We start from the raw sequence: 19,238 nt of genomic DNA, 5'->3' as shown, positions 1-19,238 counted from the left end.
GTTTTGAGTGAGTCATGTTTGAAAATTTGCAGGTGAAAATGTGTTTCCGAACATCCCACATTTGTCTGTGGAAAGATGGATAGTGGTAATGTCTGCTTCTTTTTGCTGCCTGTAAACCCTCATTTTTTCCTCTGTACTAACTAGGTGAGTGGAAACCCAGTGGTCTCCAGCCATGCTTGGTCTTGGGCGTACTTGTGAGTGTGGCTTCTGCATGGCCCAGTTCATGCCACTGCTCCTGCCTGCCTGCTCTGTGAGTGGCCCCTCTTCTGCCTATCATGTCACTGTCCCTGATTAAGGGGAGACCTGGTTACACCTGATAGCAGAGCTACCCTGAGTGACAGTGGCTCTATATTCCTGTGTTTGCTTTCTTGTCGGTGTTGCAGGTCCTCAGGGACTCTGCTTACTCAGGGACCCAGGTGGAGTGAGCAGCCACCATCTTGAAGGTAGCTGGTCATGGTACAGGAGGGAAGAGAGCCTGGGTGGTTTCACCTTGGCTCAGAAGAGCATCTGTCATTTCTTCTCTCCACAGTTCACTTGCCAGTGTATTAGTCCGTTTTCACACTGCTATAAAGAACTACCTGAGACTGGATAAGTTATGAAGAAAGGTTTAATTGATTCACAGTTCCACAGGCTTAACAGGAAGCATGACTGGGAGGCCTCAGGAAACTTACAATCATTGCAGAAGTTGAAGGGGAAGCAAGGACCGTCTTTATATGGTGGCAGGAGAGAGAGTGAATGAAGGGGGAAGTGCCTCACACTTTTAAACCATCAGATCTCATGAGAACATCAGATCTCACTATTATGAGAACAGTAAGGAGGAAATCCACCCCCATGATCCAGTCACCTTCCACCAGGCCTCTCCTCCATTCAACATGAGATTTGGGTGGAGACACAAATCCAAACTATATCAGCCAGCAGGGAATCACATGGCCCCACCTGACTTCAAGGGCCCAAGAAGTGCAGTTCTGCCCTGTTCTCGGGGTAGGGGAGCCCTGGAAATGCTTGGTAACCGTCACTGGTGACGGCCGCATGGTTCTTATCCATTTGCCTGATTTCACCACCAGCTGTGTTCTCATGTCTTGCAAATATCTTCCTTGCCCAGGTTTCAGTTTGGGTGTCCCCTAGGCAGTTTAAGTTATGCAGTGTGTTCAATCCGAAACTCATCCAGCTCCCAACTGATGATCATCCTCTATTTCATCCTGCTGACTGGCCCCCACCATTCAGCCAGAAACATCCCCGTCACATCCCGACACTTACCGTGGTCGATTGACTACCTGCTGAATATCACTTCAATCCTTCCCCTATCCCTGCTGTTGTCCTCGTGGGTCCATCATCTTTTCTGTGGACTCTGTGACAGCTCCAGTCTGCCTATTTACCCCAATTCATGCTCTGTGTACACCAGTGGTTTGCAGATATTCTGGGGGATTTATCCCCATTAAATATTTATTTAGTAATAAGCTGCATTTTTAAAATTGAATAAGCATCTGTAGAGTTCTTACTATGGGCCTGCCTCTCTTCTGAGTGTCTTACAAATATTAATTCATTTCCTCTTCATAAAAGCCCTATGAGGTAGTTACTGTTTTTACTCCCATTTCATGGATGAGGAAACTGGGGCAAGCATCCTATCCAGTGTCACCCTGTAGTAAGCAATGGACCAGGGATGTAGACTCAGGCCTTTTGGCTCAGATACATAGACTGCTGTATTAATATGCTATAGGTGTTATAATACACACATAAATGGTAAGTTTCAAAAGGATGAGTTAAGAAAGGTAAAGAAGAATTCTTTTTTATTCCCGAATTTCAGTGGATTTTCCTAGGCATCCCCTGGCTATATGCCTTTCACCTTCCACCTTGTCTCCCTAGCGTTAAGCATCTTTATGACATATGAACCCATCTTATCCTTACTCTGAACGCACCCCTTTGTGACACCCACTGCTGTTCAAGGACAGCCTAAGCGCCTTAAGAACCTGCTGTGTTACTTAGGACCTAGCCGCTGCCTGCTCTGCACCCTGACTTCTTACCCTCTCCCACTTTGCCCACCTCCAGATCTGCAGTGAACCTCTGAAAGCCTCCAGTGTCCTGTGCCCTCACCATCTCTTGTACATGTCATTCTTTTTGCTTGTGATGTCCATTTGCCCTTTTACCTCTGAATATGCTTGACCTTCAATGATCCTGGCATATGCAGAAGCCCCCTGAGCCAGCGGGGCCCCATCTTGTCATCTGTCCCTTCTCTATGGAATGCCACAACCCTCTCCTGTGCCAGTGATTCCTGCTGGTCTTCAAGTCACAGCTTTATTTCCCCTTTCCAGGCCCAGCTCCAGAGTCCCCCTCCCTTGTGTTCAGCTTCCCAGCAGATCTGGGCTTCTCATTGTGCCGCGCACGTGCCTCAGTGTGTTGGAATTGCTGGTGTGTGTATTTGTCTCCCCATTAGCTGATAACTGAGAAGGCAGGAATCCACACTTGCACCACGGCCTGGTTCCCTGTGGACAGAATAGGGACACATCTCTCTTTTCTTTACCAAAGTCCAGGGCCAGACTCTAGTCCTTGGTGGATTCGGCACAAACAGACCAAGTAACTTGTTCTGTGTGGGTGTATCACTTCCTGGCTCTGTCTGTAGCATTCAGAACAGTGCCGGGCACACGGCAAGTGCTCAGTGAATATCTTTTGAGTGAAAATATGGATTCTCATACAGCAGACACAAGAACTGTACAATATCTAATGGGTGGGAAACCCAAAGTTAATTATTTTATACCTTGCATTTGTATTTCTCTGTGGTGTGGCCCAGTGACTCAGATGAGGCCCTGGGTAGGTACATGTTGTGGCTGACTGGCTGCCATCTATACTTGCTCCCATGCATTTCTGAATCTGCGGCTGCTATAGTTCTTTTTCCTCCTGCTCTCCTGCTTTTCACATTTCGGCTTCAGCTATCAGTTTTTTCACTGGTACTTAAGGGTTACGTATGGAAGTTACCTCTTGTTTGCCGTCTAATGCAGCCATTTGAATTGGAAACCTTGGAGCCATCTCGAATTCCTCCTTTTGTCTCATCTACAAATCTCTCAGTCCCCAGTCCTGCCAACATTTCTTCCTTCCTCTCATTGCCCCAGGTCCACTGTCATCACCTCTAATGCAGACAGTTTTGCAACAGTCTTCAGACTGGCCGCTCTCCTTCTGAATCTGCTCCCTATAAGCCCGCACTCCCAGAATGGTGTAAAATACATGGGGTCACGCTGCTTCCTGCCGGTGGGCCTCCCGTGGCTTTCCCTCCCCTGCTCTTGCTGGGCATGGATGGATCTCACCCTGTCCTGAGACTGCTTCGTCTTAGGCCACTGTCTCTGTATGCAATTGGCCCCCACTGGTCTTATGAATTCTTTTGTGCAGGCAGAGCTTTCTTCCTGGGAAGACCCCTGTACCCTCAAAGCTAGCTAATGAATTCTGTCTCATTCTTTTTGGCATGCACAATCCCTCAATGTAGGCAGTCCCGGCAAACATCTGCCTGGTGAAAGTACCTGTGTATGACCTTTATTACTCCAGCAGCTTCTTATACTTTACATAGTTCAGATAAAAAGCTCAGATAAATGACAGTAAGCTACGTTATCAGAGTTGTTTAGAGAAGGAAGAAAGTGTGGGCCCCAGAGCCTTGAGCCCATGGGGAGCTCCAGCATGCCCAGAGGTGGGCCTGGATGCGCAAACTGCAGTGTTAATCAGGCTGCTGAGTTTTACATACTTGTGTTTACACACTTCCAAATTTCCCTGAGCCATCCCCTCCAGAACTTCCCAGAGATCCGTGGAATCCCAGTTCTTGGCTCAGCAGGGATTGTGAAGCTCACCTGCCCCAGCTGGGCTCCCCAGTGACGCTGCCTCTTCTTCTGTGTGACCATCTGCCTCTGCTGCTGTGTGGGGCACTGTGTCTCTGCTCTGATTCGGCCACTGGGGCAGGGCACCATTCTCTTTTTTAGATGAAGAAGCTGAGGCTCTGCTAGGTGAAGGAAGTTGCCTAAGCCCAGCTAGAGAGCACCTGTTGGAACAGGGATTCTGGTCTAGGACCCTTGGACTTTCCAGCTCAAGCTCTTGCCACGTGGATCCATCAGTCTTCAGGGATGCTGCTGCTGATTGGGTGGTCCTCCGATTCTCCACGCTCCCCTGCTTCAGAGTCGTGTGAATTCAAACCTCCAGTCCTGGTGGCAGTGATGTCTTCCTGAGAGACATGTCAGATAGAAACAGGGCTGACACTGCAGCCCCCCTCTCCCACTGCTGCTTACTGTGACTCTTAATGACCAAAGGGCACTCAGGGCCTTTTGCAGGGGCAGAATCCCACCCCAGCAGAACTGTGACAGGAAGACTTTCTTCCTCAGCATCTTGGAGGTCACCCTGCGGCTGCTGGCTCTCAGGGACTATGTGGTAGGCTGCTGTCTGGAGGCAAAGGGAGTGGCCTCATCCTACAGTTGCTCTCTGAAGTGCAGCGATTTTCAGTGTGGAGGGTCCACGATTGATCCAGTGTGATGTAGCCCATGGCACAGGGGGCCTTTGCTCTAATTAACGGTCTCACGGTGACCATGCCTGAGACCGGAGAAGTACTGGAACGCGTGGCTCACGGCTCGTGCCCAGCAGCCTATACATCTGGACATACTGCTGGGGCTGAGGCTTCCCATCACAGGGAGATTGGCTAAAGCCAAGGGCTGAGTGAGACTCCTGCAGCAGGCAGAATCTCTTCTCTTTTTTTCTCCCACTTCCTGAACTTGTGCTATTGTTGGGCACCAAGTCAGACTTTGGGGATCGAAGTTGAGTAAGACAAGTCTATTCCCTTGAGCAGCTGAGTGCCTGGGGAGGAGGACAGTCATGTAAATAGACAACCAAATGTGGTGAGGTGAACCACCTGCAGAGGGAGCAGGGCAGGACCACTTGCTGGAGCGTTTCCTGGAAGGCTTCTTGAAGGAGGAGGTAGCCCTGAACTCCATCTCTGAGGATGACTTGGGACTGGGGGAGAAGGTGGAGAAGGAGATGGAACAGGCATTTCTCTCGTGATGGTTCATACAAAAGCCTGCAGATAGGGGAATGCAGGCACATTTGAGGTCTGGGACAATCACTGCAGTTAGTATGTAAGGCCGCCATGGGTGACCTGTGAGACAATGGCCTCGTGCCCTTCACAGGTTTATTTTCCTGGCAGTTTCTCTTTATTGGGAAGAGCACGTGCTGGAAGCAGGTGCCTGCCTGTTCTTCCCCTGTAGTAAGAGAGAGAGGAGGATGCGAGAAAGCCTAAGGGAAGAGGGCGAGGAAGAGCACATTCGGCAGGTTCGAATCAGTGTGGGTGTAATAAATACTTAAAACTGCTTTATTAGCAGTGTGGAGTGAATTGGTGGCAGAGTCCCAGAATATAATCCCTTATCGGTCTGCGGTTCTGACAACTGTTGTGGGCTTTTTATTAATGTGGCTGATAACACTTTACTCTCTGGGGCATTCTGAGATTTAATTAGTTCTTGGGCAATTTAAAATAGGTACTTTAGAATATTAGTGCAGTGTTAATTATAAATGAATGCATATGAACTAATTTCTACAAATGTGTGATTGCATTTACATTAAACTCTTTAGTTGCCTGCTTCCAATTCAACATACTTTGAATTACGAGTTACATGTGAGATACTCTGTTCTGTGGGGAATTCAAGGGTAAGAAATGCAGAAGCAAATCCTGCACTAAGAGTGTAGGGCTGGAAAACAAAGCAGGACCCCTCTTATTTTTTTGAGACAGAGTTTTGCTCTTGTTGCCCAAACTGGAATGCAATGGTGCGACCTCGGCTCATTGCAACCTCCACCTCCTGGGTTCAAGCGATTCTCCTGCCTCAGCTTCCCGAGTAGCTGGGAATATAGGTGTGCGCCACCATGCCCGGCTAATTTTTTGTATTTTTGGTAGAAGCGGGGTTTCACCATGTTAGCCACGCTGGTCTCAAACTCCTGACCTCAGGTGATCTGCTCGCCTTGGCCTCCCAAAGTGCTGGGATTACAGGTGTGAACCACCATGCCCGGCCACAGGACCCCTCCTGAAGAAGCACTTCTAGAAGAGGTGGGATGGTAAACAAAGAACAGGAAGATTTTGAGGTAAAAGGAACTTACTTGAGAGATTTTGTATCAAATGGGCTTTGTTTTTCTTAGTAAGGTGTGGGAAGCTCATCAGAGTTAAGGGTGTGTGTGTGTGTGTGTGTGTGTGTGTGTGCGCATGTGCACATGTGCCTGCACGTTAGGGGCTGAGAAGAATAGGAACTTTTTGAGCCCTCCTGTGGGTCATTCATGAGTGCATCAGAGGCACCGAGCGCCTACTCTTTGTGTACCAGGCATGGGGTGGTTGCTGACTACAGGATGTCGCATGAATGGAGGTCTGTATAGTAGTTTCTTAGAGTGTAGTGGGCTGGGCAGAAATGACTCTGACACTCTGAGATAAGTGTGGGGAACAGCTGGTGGGGGCTCCACAAGGTATTGGGGGAGCTTGTGGAAGGGGCTTCTCTAGCAGCCTGGAGAGCAGGTGAGGTGGGTGCTCTCTGGTGGCTCGCTGGGGCAGAGAGTTGAAGGCCACAGAGACGTCGAGCACTGAAGAGTGGGGCTGGGGGTAGAGGAGGGCAGGGAGAAGAGGGGAGGAGAGGAGGGGAGTACTACCCTTGCAAGAGGAAATAGCATTTGCTCAGACACAGAGGAGGCTGATGCAGTGATCCTGGGAAGTGTTCTGTGGCATCTGAATCCAGCAGTGGGAGTTGAAATAAGGGGACATATTGTGGAGATGTCAAGGAAGTGCAGTTCACAGGACCTGGCAGAGTTCGCAGAGGGGAGCTGCCTTGGTTTTGGCTGGGGACCAGGGTGAATGGTGGCATCCCTGCCAACCTTGAGAGACCAGAGGAGATGCAGATTTGGAGGAAAGAGGGTGAATTGTGGCATCCCTGCCAACCTTGAGAGACCAGAGGAGATGCAGATTTGGAGGAAAGAGGGTGAGTTAGTTGTGGCCACACATTGATCTGGGGACTGCAGGATATCCAAGAGGGCATGCCGCCCCACGTGGAGTCTAGCATGAGGTCCTCAGTGGAGGAGGGGCATAAGTAGAGACTGGGTGGAAGCAGAAGGATAAACCACCAAGGGCAGCCTCCTGAGGCCCCCACAGGGGAGTGTCCAGGGATGGAGAGCAGGGAAGGCTACCTTGAAGGAGGAAGCGGATGGCTTGAGGATGATGAGTGATGCAGGGAGTTCAGTGAGAGGAAGCTGGGGTGAAGACTCCATTGATTGGGGGTGTGCCTCGTTGCTGACTTGAGCCGGAGCAGTATCAGTGGAAGGAGGTCAGTGGGAGATGCTTGTAGTGGGAGGGAATGAAAATGGGAATGGAGCGAGGAGTCATCCAGAGATGACTAAGAGGATGGCCTGGGGGAGCCATCAGGGTGCCAACAGGAGGCAGGTGGCATGCTCAAATGGGTGACTAGAGAAGCTAAGGAAGAGACCCTTTGTAAAGGTATGTTCTGGTCTAGGTACAGCATCAAGTCATGGTGTACCTGTGGGACCGAGGGCAGCTGGGAACAGGAGGGTAAACACGCAAGAGGGGAGAGAAGTCACCAGAACACCGAGGGAGAGAGCTGTGGCCTTTGGTAGAGGATGAGGTCAGCCTGTGATAACCTGGCAGGGAGGGAGCCTGGAGAATAAATACTGCTCCCCATCCCCGACTTTCCCCCTTTCCTTTCATCTCCTGCTGGTGCCTCCATTGGTCAAACCTAGTTGGAAGCTAGAGAGCAGTAGGGCCCATTGTGTGGCCCTTACTGGTCAGCCTTGGGAGCTGGGTGGAGAGGGGGGAGGGGCGACCTGGAAGGGCAAGCAGGACCTCACCACAACTTCAAGGGACTCTGGATGCTTGCTCATTATCTGCCCTTAAAAGGGACACGCTCGGGTCTCTGTTCCTTAAGTAATGGCCCCCTCCAGTTTGCATCAGAACATCTCACTCCCTGCAGGGGCACTAGACCCTGTCGTCATAGAAAGGGCTTCAGCCCCGCGGGGCATGCACACCATTTGCCAACATCTGCTTCCCTCTTTAAGGTTTGCATTCCACGTTGTGCGATGTCATCACTTTTTCAAATGCTGTCTTTTCCAAAGGAAATGAAATATAAAGAAGTATGCTAATGTGCTAGGGTTGAAGAGCAGTGCTGCACAGTGAAAGTTACAGTTCTTGGAACATCAGCACCTGGGGAAAACGCACAAAGCTAGGTGGTAGGGGGAGAAAGGGGCTCTGTCGCAGCTCATGATTAATACAAACCGAAAGAAACCAGAAAGAAGTCATCATCCCAACCTCAGGCCTGAGTAGGACTTTCATGTATATAATTGGGCGTGAAGTCGACAGACTGGCATGCAGCCAGTGTTTCCTGAAGGCCTACTGTGTGTGCTCACCATGTGAGAAGGTTCTGCATCTGTTCCCTCATGTGAACCTTACAGTGACTCATTCTGCAGATGCAGATAAGTTTAGAGTGTTCCAAATTCATCCAGCTGAAAGGCAGAGCCTGGATCTTAGCTGAGATGCCTTTAACTCCAAATCTTGTGTTTTTCATCATGCGTTCTCAAAACAGTGACTTTTTGTTAAAGCCATATTTCACGTAGTACACTGTACCTCTTAATTCAGTAGTTTTAATGCTGTTTCCAGGGCTCTTCAGAGTTGCTTAGTGGCTGGGACTAGAAGGATACTGAGGACAGGTGTGGGAGGCTGGCAGGGAACTCATCCACTTTAATCTGAGAGATTGTACTTTTTTTAGATTATTTATATTGAAATTGCCTAAAAAGCAGGAAAAAGCTCCTGCCAGTTAAAAAAATTTGAAAATTACCATCCCAGTATGCTGACAATGACAGCTGAATTCAGACAGTGGTGCTGCATGATGTAAAACTTGATGGACAAGGGGACTTCAGCTAACAGCCTTGTTTTCTGGAAGAGCACATTTATAAGAGCCTTGGGAAAAAAGTGAACCCTTAAAAGACTGGTTAAAAACACATGCCATGTACATAATAGTAGAGATACAGGTGCTAGTTAATGCTCAAGACAGTGCTTTGTAAACTGTCATGTGCCACTCAGAAGATAAGGTATTGTTATTATAATAGTATTAATAGTATAGTTGATCTCCCTTCTGTGATATTGACTAAAGGGAAAATACTAGACAGGCATAGACTACTGTTAGAAATTTCCATTTACACCCACTGTTGCTGATGGAATTAATGCTGGCCTCCCTTCCTGTGATCTGGCTTACCCAGGGTAGGGCCATAAAGAGCTCACTGGGGTTTGATGTCATCTAGTCTGCTCTTCCTCTTAAGCATCTCAGACAGATTTCAGCTATTGATCTCACTAAAATTACATTCTGTTTTCTCTTGGCTAAAGAGTCTTTTCTAGAGCTCAGTGAAGATATTTTTAAACATTCAATACAATGAAAACAAAATACTACCTTAGAATTAACTGTGTAATTAGCACATGTACATGAAGAAGCAGGATATTTGAAGAGGGTTCATTTTGAAAATGGCATCTAGAGGACTTGGAGATTGACCTGGGTCACCCCAGCAAGCCCAGAAACCCCTGGGGCTCCCTTCGGTGTCCTTATTTTCCACATTAGGATGTGTTTGTTAAAAGACATTTGCTCGTCAGCTGTTCTTTGTCAAGCACCCTGCCTAGGCCCAGGGACTCAACCGGGTTTTCTCTGAAACAAGTGTTAGTAAATTATCCAAAATTCCCCGTCAGCATCAGCTAGGGGGCTTGGATTTCAGCTGGGGGTCTTTGGCCCTGCGCTGTATCCTACCATCTCGGAAGAGTGACTTTTAGCAGCCGTGCTTATTGCCAGAGGGTTCATTGTATCTCAGTGCAAGGGAGATAGGCATTTATTTGTTGAACAGAACTCTGGCTTTCTTCAATCCCCAAGAATTGCCTCTTCATAGCACAGAGAATCACTGCAGAGCTGGAAGGGCTGGGCACACCATTGACAAGCCAATAGGGGACTTTAAATGCCTGGGCCTGGATGCCAGGCCAGAGCAGCAGCCTGTTGCACCCGGGAGCCAGCTGTGCAGTTGACTGTGCAGCGTGCCTTCTCAGGCTGGAGTGGGGCCGTTCATCTGCATGGAGTGATTAGGAGCAAATGGCCTCTTGCTGTGTATGGGCGCTTGGCTGAGGGTGCACAGAGCAAATGCCAGCCTTACTTCATCTACCTCAGCCTTTAGCACAGCTGGACCCAAGCCCCTGCTCAGAGAGAGGTGGGTGAGGAGGAAAGGAGCAGTGTTTGCATGCTGTGGTACCTGAGCTTCCTGTAAGCATTTCACACCTCTGCCTGTGGTGAAAGCAAAAATGCCTTTTATTGAAACCACTTATAGTCCACTAGCCAGGCCCCTCTGTTCTCTCCAGCACCTTAACACAGTATTACACGTTGCCATTTGACCATCACCTCATCTCATTGTGGAGCCAGCTGTTCGGCTGGTTCCTCTCTGCACTCTTTCTAAACTTCTGCTCCTGCAGAGCATCAGAGGCAGGAGGGGTTGTGGGAAGCGCTCACCTTGCAGGCTGCTGGACTTCAATGTGATACTGGGTGTACCACTCATGGGGACAGTGTCCAGGCTCAGTCACCTCTTCTCCTCACCGAGCTTCAGACTCCTTATCTTTATAAGGGGCTTGGGAGCAGTCCTGCCTCACCAGGATGGTGGAGACTGAGGGAGACCGTGGCATGTGCAGCGTCCTGAGTGGCTGCAAGAGGCCTTCCCTTGCTATTTGTTTAATGACTGGATGACTTTCCCACTGTGTGAGGTTGGAGGCCCTTCCTCTCTTTCCCCACTTTACTATCTATGATGTTTTGGGCACGGTGGAAGACTTCCAGTGAAATAGGCTAAATCCTGCCAGGCCTTACTGAACTTACATCCACCTAGGGGAGACAAACAAGAAATAAGTAAACAAATACACAGACAAGCCACTCACAATAACTGTCCTTATCGGTAGGGACTGTTTGTGTGAGATGTGTTTGTGAGATGTGTTTGTGAGATCAGACAGAGCTTAGAGCACTAGACCACAGTTGCTGGTGGTCCGCAGCTGCAATGGGTGGGATTACGGTTTTTCAACTTTACTATGGTGTGAAAGTGACATGCATTTAGTAGAAACTGTACTTCGAATTAGAAATTTTGATCTTTTATTTTTATTTCTATTTTTTATTACTATAAAATTTATATTATTATTATTATAAAATAGGCTTTGTGTGAAATGGTTTTGCCCAACTCTAGGCTAATGTAAGTGTTCTGAGCACATTTAAGATAGGATAGGCTAAGCTATGATATTTGGCAGGTTCGGTGTTTTAAGTGCATTTTTGACAATGATATTTTTGACTTAGGATGGGTTTATTGGAATGTAACTCATCGTAAGTTGAGGAGCATCTGTATTTAACAACACAAACTTTTCCTACTTCCCAAAGGCCTGCACTCTACCAGACTCAGGTAAAATGATTACCTTCTAACATACTGTGTGGTTTAGTTATTTATTATGTTTTAAACTGATTGTCTCTTTCCTCACTAGCATGTAAACTCCAGAGGGCAGGGCTCTCTCTCTGTTTTGTACACTAAGGTATTACAAATGCTAGAACAGTGCTGACTACTCCATAAGTATCTGCTGAACAAACTGTGGCTAGTAAAGAAAAAATAAATGCTATAGTGTGTACATAATTTCCAAGTAATTATTTATTTCTTTTGTGCAGAAATGATATTTTGCTTGAATATGGACACTTAAGAAAATTTGAAAATGGAAAGTGAGAAAGGAAAATCATCTCATAAAGAGAATATTTTATTTAGTAGTAGGGGATAATTGTTAAACTTTGTATTGGAGACAGAAATTCTGTTTTCAGAGGAGACACGCTTGGTATGAATATTTAATCAAATTGAGGAGGGGGTAACCAGCAAGCAGGCACAGAAACTGAAGAGGCAGACTTGAAATCAGACCCAACGTTGACCTGGCCCTCCCTAGTCACAAGCAGCCACTCTTTTGCAAATAAAAATGCACAGAGACTGGAAACCAGGGGTGTGACTCCCCGCCTCATTCTGCAGCAAACACCACACATACCAGGACAGCCTGGGGTAGGAAGCTGGCAGACACTCAGACAACCCCAGTGCTGCACCTCTCTTCTGTTGCCACGATTGCACAAGATGACGAATGGCTCTGGAGCAGGAGTATGGGTGTCGCAAAGTGTCCTTCTCTGTTCGTGTTTCCTGAAAACTCATAGCAATGAATTTGCTCATAGTAACTGTATTAGTCTGTTTTCACACTGCTGATAAAGACATTTTTCTTCCCGAGACTGGGAAGAAAAAGAGGTTCAATTGGACTTATAGTTCCACTTGGCTGGGGAGGCCTCAGAATCATGGCGGGAGGTGAAAGGCACTTCTTACATGGTGGTGGCAAGAGAAAAATGAGGAAGAAGCAAAAGCGGAAACCCCTGATGAACCCATCAGATCTCATGAGACTTATTCACTATCATGAGAATAGCACAAGAAAGGCCAGGCCCCATGATTCAGTTACCTCCCCCTGGGCCCCTCCCACAATTCGTGGGAATTCTGGGAGATACAATTCAAGTTGAGATTTGGATGGGGACACAGCCAAACTATGCCAGTAATCACGGTCGAGACTATCTGCAATTTAGTGAATCAAGCCTGTGGTTTACGGCAGCTCAGAGGGCTTTTGTGCACATGCAAGGTGGGTTGGGCAGCGCAATTTAGTGAATCAAGCCTGTGGTTTACGGCAGCTCAGAGGGCTTTTGTGCACATGCAAGGTGGGTTGGGCAGCGCAGCTTATTTCTAAGCAGGTCACCATACAAACTGTCTGTTTTGTAGTGGTGAAGTCTCTGTTCCCAGAGTGGTTCACAGGTAGTGTAGACAGCATTCCTTTGAGATGGTTGCGTGATAACTGCCTGATGATTGGAAATTGTGCAGAATGACCCTCCACCATCCCATCTGCCCCTAAAGGCTTGGGGTCCCTGAGTCTACATTAGAACCCAGACTTTCTGTCATGGTTCTTAGTGTGTTGCCATATCATTGTCCAAGAAATATCTAATCTTAATTCTTGTTATTAATACTAGCTGGGACATTATGTTGTATATTTATTTAATTTGCATGGTAGAGATGATAAAAGTCTTAAAAACAAAGCTGAATCTAAAACAAGATATTTTGGATTGAACAAACTGAAGCACTTCCAACATAGGAGGAGGGCTTTGTTCATTGGGAGAATGTGGAGGTAGGGGTTTTCTTGAGTGATTGTGCAGAGCCATAGTCCCTGCTCCAGGTGTGTGGGTGCATGGGACGCTCTCATGGCTGTCTAGAACCACCAGATGCTGAGAGCAGAGGTGGGAAGCTCTCCTCAAGATTGCCTCTGACAACTAACTTAATTTCATCTGGTTCTTAGGATTTCTAAATTTGGTGCCCATCAGGGTGGCTGCCAAGACAGGGGAATGAGAGTAGCTGTGGTGTGTGGTTGAGAGAGTCTTTGGGGTGGTGTCCCAGATATGTTTTCAAAAGGCAGAGAAGGCGAACATTGATGAGATATTTAATATGTGTCTGGGGTTTTCCCCGTAATTGTGTTCTTCCTCCTTACAGCCATCTTTTGAGGTCCTTATTTATATTTTATTTTTTATGAGTGATTTTAGGGAGATTCATCAATTGTCCAGAGTTCCTTTGCAAGTGGTTAAGTTGTGTCCTAACCCAGCCTCTCTGACTCCGGAGTGCTGCATGCCCACTGCCTCTCTGCAGTGGTTCCATTAACCAGCCCCTGTGCTGCTCAGGCCAGCTGGTTTGTAGCGAGCTCACGGCATGACTGAATGCAGCAGCCATGCGCAAGAGGGAGAAGCAAAACCCATCGACAGCTATGGAATTTTTAAAAGGAAGAAAGGAAGCTGGAGGGGAGCATAGACAGGAAAGAGTAGAAAAGTTTAAAAAGTCAGTAATTCAGAGGAAGCAGGAGACTATTGAAAAACACCTATTGAAAGGCCATGATACATGTGAGCTGAAGATGGGACATGCCAAGCCCTCAGAAAAGCATCATCAGCATGACTTCTAGGTCGGGTCCTCGAGGCATTTCAGGGGACAAAACGCAACTTTGAAAAGTACAAAGGTGGGTCAAGTGAGGATATAGGGAAATTGGTGAACAACCAGGTCAAATGGGAACGAGGACTTTGGTGTCCAAAAGGGAGTGGGCAGAAAATTACTAACAAGGCTGTTGTTAAAGTGTCTTTCTCTTTTACCCTGTACCCTCCTTGCTTTCCACGAAGAAGTATTGAGCATCTACGACACACCAGACCTAATGCTGGGGATGAGAAACACACAGTCATGTGGCTGTTGAGAGAGCTGGGTTCAGGGCTGTGAGGAGCATGGCTTGTACAGGAGTGCAGTGGAGAACCTGATATTTCTCTCCATGAAACACCTGCTTTTGTAGGCCAGAGTCTCTGGGTGGCGTCTGGGTCTCCATGCCAGTTCTTCTCCTGCCTCACCTCCCACCCCCCACATACTAGGTGTTTTACCTGGAGTTATTTGATACTCCCTAAATGCACCTGGCATTTGCCTCTGAGCGAGCATGCGTGTTCTTTTTTGTGAGAGCCTTGTTCTTTTCACAGTACTCCAGGGCTCAAGGGATCAGTTAAGATCATCTCCAAGAACCATTTTCAAGGCTGTTCAGTGCAGTGCCTGGCACCATGGTGCCTGAATCGGTTGGAAAGTTTAGTGTTGAAGCTTCTGAAGCTTTCAAGAATAGAATGTAATGTCCGTGGACTGTGGATCCATGTTGCATGAGGCCACAGAGAATTGATGAAGGATGTGGGGGCTTGGAGGTGTGTATTTGGGGCAGTCTTGAGTGGGCAGAGTCTTAGCTTAGGTTCCCCACTGGAAGCAGCTTTGGCTGCAGGTAGTTTACCTGAGTGGTATTCCCAGGAAGCAGGAGTGGGGGAGTGAGAAGAGTGAGACAGGGAAGGAGCAATGCCAAGGGCTTGTTAGTGGGGTCCCTGCTCTAGGTAGTGGGGATTTGACTCTCAAGATGTTGCCATGGGCCAGGCACAGTAGCTCACACATGTAATCTTAGCACTTTGGGAGGCCGAGGTGCATGGATCACTTGCGGTCAGGAGTTTGAGACCAGTGTGGCTAACATGGCGAAACCCCGTCTCTACTAAAAAAATACAAAAATCAGCTGGATGGGATGGTGCGCACCTGTAATCCTAGCTACTTGGGAGGCTGAGGCACGAGAATCACTTGAACTCCGGAGGTGGAGGTTGCAGTGAGCCAAGATCGCACCACTCCAGCCATGGTGACTCCCAGAATTGTCTGCCTGGACAGTGTCCAGAGCACTGGTTCCACCTTAGCCGCTGCCAGAGTCACGTTTGGGCCATGGGATACAAGGAGAACCCCACTGTCCCTGGCTGAGGGGAGGACCAGAGCCTGCACTCAGCGCAGACTTGAGGCTGGTGTGGTCCAGTGGGTTGAAGGTGCGTGGTGTTCTGTCCCCTGCTCTTTTGTCTCTTCCAGGTTTTTCTTTTACTATCTCTCATATTTTTCACTCTTTCTCCTTCTTTTCTCCCTGCAACTTCCTTTCTCCTACCTTCTTCCTTATGTAATAGTTCCACCTATTTGTATGTGAGGGCCTTAGAATTTAGAGATTTAGACGTTGTTTGGTCTGACTTCCCATGTGGTTCAGAGTCTTTTCCACAGCATTTCCAATGGTATCTGTGACTTCCTGGAAAACCCTCCTCATAAACGTGTCTGAAAAACACCCTTTCCTTGGACAACTCTAACTGTTGGAAGTTCCTTTCTCTGCTCTGAGATCTATCGCAGGGGACTCTACCCATTGGTCCTAGCTTCATCTTTTTGAACACAACAGAGCAGGTCTTCTTCATTGTCTGGCTCTAGCCCTCTGGAGGCCTACGTTAGGCTTCATAAAATCCCAAGAAGTCATGGACCCAACCTCCAAGAGGTCACAATATGGATAAGGCATGTCAACAGATAATTGTAAGCAGTGTGGGAAAGTCCAACCGTTGGTTCGGTGCTCTGTGTGTGTGTAAGGAGAATGGAGGAGGTAAGAAGGTGAAGGGTACAGAGTATCACAGAGGAGGGGAAATCTGAGCTGCCTTTTGGCTTGTCACTCAGACAAGCAGAGGTGTGTGGATCAGGACGTTGTGCAATGCATGTCTGTGTGCCAAGGTCCAGGGGCTGTAAACAGGACCGGGTGTCGGTCAACTTGTGGTTCAGCATTGTTGGAGCCCAAAGGGGTAGGAGATAAGTACGTGAGGGCGTGTGCTTGCAAGTCATGGCCTTGATGGTACAGGGATAGTGGGAGAGGATTTATGGCAATTCTTGGAGGACTTTACCTAGCACTTTCTCCTAATGGAGATGGGAAGGAAGCCTGATGAAGGGTTTTAAGCAGGCAAGTGACAGGATTAGATTTGGATTTTTAAAACAGTTCCTCTAGGGTCTAGGTGGAGGAGGATGGTTCGGAGAGTGTGTTAGTCAAGATACTGTTAGCAGAGGCACTGGTTAAAAATGAGTTTAACAATGAGAATGTTCTCTCGTGTAACAAGAAGTCCAGGCACAATGGTTCAAGGGCTGGTTCAGAGGCATATCTATGCTGTGGAAACCCCAGGATCCACCTCTCTCTTTGTGATGCCCAAGGCATTATCATGGTCTTTCACTTGGCCTCTCCTAGCTGCTGGGTGGATGCCTCAGTTCTGGCAGTGGACATAGCAATACCCAGCTGAGGAAGAGAGGCGGTACTTTTCTCATGAGGAAGGAAAACCACTTCTGGAAGTCCCTGGACCCTTCTCCTCAGAGCCCATTGGCCAGGCTTGGGTCCTGTAGCCCTAGCTGTTCAGACGGAGCAGCGTTCCAAGTTCCTGGAGTGGGAGGTGGCATCACACTCCAGGAGGGACGGGTGTTGGGAATGGGTAGGGTGGATACCAACAATGCACACCCCGAAGCAGCCGTGGGGAAGGAAACTCAAATTGGAGCTGTAGGAATGGCGAGGGGAGAGATGAGATTCTTGTGCAGTCTTCTCTTCTCCACCAACGCCAGCTCAGGTCTCCATTGGCTTTTAAAACGGCATGGCGCCAGACCTTCACCCACGTCCAGCCCCCCGGTTCTGCAGTGTGTTCCTAACATACAATGCCTAAAGCAGAGTCCGGACGCGGTTTATCCAGACACAGTTTATCCGTTGCAGAGCGTGGTGATCTCTTCAGCTGCTTCTTATTAGTGTAGGTGAATGTCGTTTGGTTTTTGTTGATTCATGCTGTTAACCTGGGTTGAGCTTCTGGCAAGTTCTAATTCTCAGGTCTTTTTTTTAAATGTGAACAAATCTGTTCCTGGCATATCACCCACATATTGAATTGTATCCCATGGTGAATTCCGGTATAAAGCAAGGCATCATTTTAAAAGCAGAAAATTCTGTAAAATGTTGTTTCTACCTTTTTATAGCATTCAATATATTCTGCTATAGTTATTTATGCGTGTGTATCACCCAGTATGTAGGCCACAAAAAGAACTTCTGTGACTCAGGCAATTTGTAGACCTTTTGAAATGTTTTTATTATAGGCACTAAAAAGTAAAATAAAATGAAAACTACTGTTAGGCATGATGCAAATCAAGCCTACAAAATGTAGGCACTGCCAGTGACTTTGAGATCACTTGTTTTCCTCATTCTCCGGCTTTATAGGAGTCATGATGCTCTTCAAAGGAGGGACACGTCTGATGGTCTTGACTTTTTCCGTTTAGCCTTGGAGAGTGATGCAGTTCTGTCTGATTCATGATCTCATCTATTCGTTCTTTTTAGCTCAATGTTACCATATTTAGTGCTGATACTAGTTATATGATTAAGGACCTTTTCCAGTGAATGAAAGAACTTCTATAAAACTGTTTCACTAGGTCTAAAAATGGTCCAAGCACCTGGATTGTGGGACGAACACCAAAAAAACTTTATAGAACATAGAAAATTAGAATGTTTGTTTTGATCAATCTGCCATTAGCCAAGTTTTTTCTTGCCTCTTCTTGAGTGAGCTTTCCTCGAACCAGCCTGCCTCCCTAAGAAAGAATACTCCTCCATTTTATCTTTTCCCTTCAGGCATTCCTTGGTACATTTACTTGGGGTACTGGCTTTAGGCAGAGTTGAATCACTGGAAACAGACGGACCAAATGGACTCTGGCTATCTCCCTTTGGTTTCTCCTGTTTCTGCCATATTACTGCATGGTTCCGATCTCACCTCCCTATGACCCGACCTTGCAGCACTTTCTGGACCCCCACCTTGCGCTTGCGCACCCTGCTTCCCTTCATCCGTTTCCACACTCATGGCTGAGAAAGGCTTATGTGGAATTGTTCCCTGTGCATTTGTCATATGTTCTGAGGAAGTGAATTTTGGGCAGGTTATTTGAGGTTTTGTGGCTCTATTTCTAAGAAAGAGAAAACTCCTTTTCCTCCCTTAGGGATCTCAAATACTGTACATTCAAGAGATGGCTCTCAAATAGTGTGCATTCAAGAGGTGGCTCCTTTGTTCTTCACTTGGATATCGAAGCTTTTCTTACCCCTCAGGCTAATGCCAAGGGTAGCCATGTGGAATTAGCTGTTGTTCTTTCTGTGGCTGACACGTTCCCTCTTCAGTGTATTTCAACATTTTTTGAACCCGTTGACTTTGCTGTCTGCAGCAGCGGCACAAATATAATCCAGCCCTTCCCGGCTTAGACACCTGTGGCTCTCCATGGCCTTCCAGAGGCAGCAGGCAGGCCCCAGGCATTGTTTCCCTTTGCTCTTCCATTGTTTTAAGAAATTTTAGACTAGAGTCAGCCTTGAAAAATCAGAAGATTTCATGTAAATCTCAATTTCCAGTCTCTCTGTGAGCCATCAGAAGACCCAGCAGGCTGGTCCTCTGTGGGAACTTGAGCCTCCTTTCCTTCCAGCTTCTCCCCCTCCCCAGGCCTGACTGGTCTCCATGTACATTGATGTTTCACCCCCGATTCCCCAAAGGAAGGTTCCAGGCTTCTCATGGCCATTCAGGGCCCTCTAGGGCCTAGCTCTGATGCCCTCCCCTGGTTTTACTTCTATCTCCCTGCTTCCTCATGGAGTTGTCACCACCCGGGATACTTGGGCACTGGTTTATACTTAGGCTCTGCCATCTGTCCCTAGATTGGAACACCATTGTTTCCACCACACCCACTCCTCCTTTGCCCTATACCCCTTGCCTGTATTTCCTGACCATTGCTTCGCACATGCT

General features: G+C 47.6%; 1 protein-coding gene across 4 annotated transcripts in view; it reads left to right on the top strand.

The window, feature by feature from the left end:
• The window catches only part of ZFAT (zinc finger and AT-hook domain containing), a 321,691-nt gene that overhangs the window by 170,718 nt on the left and 131,735 nt on the right, over window positions 1-19,238 (top strand). The gene's annotated exons all lie outside the window — the stretch shown is intronic.

The sequence above is a fragment of the Pan paniscus genome, chromosome 7, assembly GCF_029289425.2.
Source record: "Pan paniscus chromosome 7, NHGRI_mPanPan1-v2.0_pri, whole genome shotgun sequence".
In the NCBI taxonomy this organism is placed as follows: domain Eukaryota; kingdom Metazoa; phylum Chordata; class Mammalia; order Primates; family Hominidae; genus Pan; species Pan paniscus.
The sequence above is the reverse complement of the archived record's forward strand: the minus strand, read 5'-3'. Positions and strand labels throughout refer to the sequence as shown.